Source organism: Urocitellus parryii, unplaced genomic scaffold (assembly GCF_045843805.1).
Source record: "Urocitellus parryii isolate mUroPar1 unplaced genomic scaffold, mUroPar1.hap1 Scaffold_53, whole genome shotgun sequence".
NCBI lineage: Eukaryota > Metazoa > Chordata > Mammalia > Rodentia > Sciuridae > Urocitellus > Urocitellus parryii.
In genome coordinates, this window is record NW_027554068.1 from 2,109,810 (window position 1) to 2,112,942 (window position 3,133).

Below are 3,133 nucleotides of genomic sequence, written 5' to 3' on the forward strand. Positions count from 1 at the left end.
TTGGGTTAAGGAAGCAACTTTTCTTATACATATGACACAAAGTTCATCAAATATGGTTGTTACAGACTTTTTGAGAACACCTAAATTTTTCTTAGTAATTTCTACATTGAAAAACTACTGTTACGTTTAAACAAAACTATCCCTTGCAATAAATCTGAGATAGTTATTTAATATTGCAAAACAGAAAATTGATGCCATTATTCACTGAATGCCAATATTTTCCAATAACACCTCACACCACAATATATGTACCTTATATAGTTTAACACCTATAGGAATTCTTAACACAATGGATAGATAATTAAATTAAAGAGTTAAATGAGACTCAGAAACAACTAATTATAGTAAAAATTATTATTACCTTATTTTAAATACTCGTTCACCCTTTTGCATTTTTTTCCCAAAAGTTATTTTTTTTAAACTTTGGTATGATATTTCACTTTATTAAAATACCATGATAAATAGTACTGTTTTTTCATATTTTCTCTCTGATGCATCTCAAATATATTTGCATACCCCAAGAGCTTAGCAGATTTCGATACACGTTATTCACTAGAGAAACAGTAGTTACTTCTGAAATCTATACTGCTCTTTTCAAATGAGGTCTTGCAGTTTTTTAAAAATATCTGAAATAATTATAATGAACTTATTTCAAATAAGCATATAGTAAGTGACTGATAAATATTTGTGAAAAGGATGAAGAAATAATAAGAGCATTTATATAATCTATACAATATGGTATGTGGTATTTCATGATATTAGCTACAACTTATTGAATATTATAACAATCTTACTATGTGAGTAAGATGTGGGTATGATGCACCAATAATAAATATGAATTGCATGCTGCATTGTTAGTAATTCTCCAAATTTGTTTTTCAAAAACAGACACTCTGATGTGTGGTTTTTGTCAACTCTTATATTATGAATGAATGAAGTTCTGTAAATAAATAATTGGAACTACATACTTGCTTAGGGTGACTATCATTCATTGTTAAAAAAACATTTAGCTATATAAAATTTTAATACTGTATGTACCATTGTGATATAATGGAATTTTGATAAAATGTAAATTAATAATGCTAAAGTCTTTCATTGAGTTTTATATCAGTTTATGAAATCAACTTACTATATGTGATTTCCTCAATTCAAAGTGTCTTATGTTTTAAGAAACTGTGTGGACAATGCAAATTAAAGTTAACATTCTAATATCAAGAGCAGAAGCATCATAGGAAAGATAAAAACAAAGAATTGGGAGATTCCACCATTATAGATCTAATTTTCTCAACATCTTTTCAATGTACCTAACCCACTATTCATACCAAAATTAATGAGCAAACTCTTCTCATGTTGATTGAGCATGATGCTATTATATAAAATGAAAACAAGCAATTGTGTGAGAGATGCATTTTACAACATTAGTTGAAAATACAATTCATTGATCAGTATCTCACTGACCCCAGCAAATACCTTCTCAGTGTGCAAGATAAATGGGTAAAAATTTTAAAAAACAAGTAAAATTTATGTTAAAGAATAGCAACTATTTTTTCATAAGGAAAATGCTAATGTCTTTTGAAAAAACATGACAATAAACTATGCCCTATCACATAAGGAAAGCAACAATTCTGGTAAACTTCTTCATTTTATTCTTTGAATATGCCAAGTATTCTTTGGCAAATTTCCACATATATTGTTTTAATTTCACAGGTGTAAATTATATCTGGTTTCCTCTAAATTGCTACTTATTTAATATAAATTTGTTGATAAATTATTTCTGCATGTGCTGATAGTGAAATATAATGAGGAATGGAAGTCATTAAAAGCTCTATGAATTGTAATCCCAGAATGCTGGGAGGAAACTGTATATAATCATGAGAAACATATTGAGTACTATGAATTTGTTCCAGATATTTATTTCCTTGAGTATCCAGTTTTCACATAAACTTGTGCTTTTAAATGAAGCTGACTATTAAATATCATAGAAAAGGACATCAGAGTAACCAGAAGAAGAAATTTAAAAGAGAAACAATCAAATCATAAACATCTGGTTGAAACAAGAACTGGCAAACTGTTGGATCTTAGCTTTTGACTTTACTAAATTTTCTCCTATCATTTTTTTATTATGACTAAGAGGAAGGTACTTCTATTAAAACCATGACCAGAAAAATTTATAGCAATTTGTTTTTCTAAAACATGGATAAAATTGACGTGCTAACTCAGGATAGAATCTAATGAGTAAATCTTGTTATGGTAATAAAAAAAATATAACTACTCAACATAAATATTGGCCTTTTCAAGAAAAGAATATTAGGGTGAAAACCAATTTGGTAAGATACTATTGAATATTTTATATCAAAGAAAAGGCAGAAATATTTAAAATAATTTTGATTATTAGATGCATGTAAAAAAAAAGTAGTGTCCAAGCCTGATGTGGTGGTACATTCCTGTAATCCCAAATATCATAGAGGCTGAGGCAGAAGGATCACAACTTCAAAGCTGCCTTGGTAACTAAGTGAGACCAGGTCTCAAAATAAATATCAGAGAATTCGGTATATATATGAGCGATAAAGCACCCCAAGTTAAATCCCCAGTGCCATATTAAACAGTAGTTTTCAAAATTTGCACCCAAATCAGCAGCCTATACTCTATCTGCAAGTATGTAATGTTTTAAAAGGAAACTAAATTTAGCCATACCTACTACTAGTTGTCTGATTATATTGATCATAATCTTGAAATATATTCATAGAAGACCCTTCACAATGTTTTATGTGTTCCCATTATTTTTTCTAATTGCAATGAGAAAGGGAGGAAAGCCAATTTAACTTATGGGGCCACTTCTTTTTCTTCAGGCCTAATGAATCAAATATTAAAAGGATTTAGCATTTCATTGATTATCATTTATGATATGTGTTCTGTGATTTCTTGCTTAATCTACATTGGACACTTTATTATTTCTGAGTATCAGCATCTGTACAGGCCACCACACCCCACTCTATTTTTTAATAGTTACAAGTCCCTGTGTTCATGCTTCCTCAGTTAGTTATTCTCTTTTAAAAATAATTATGTGTTGCATTCTTTGTCAACAGAAAATTTATGAAGGTTAAAAACCCTTAAGCATTTTTACGATTTTGAC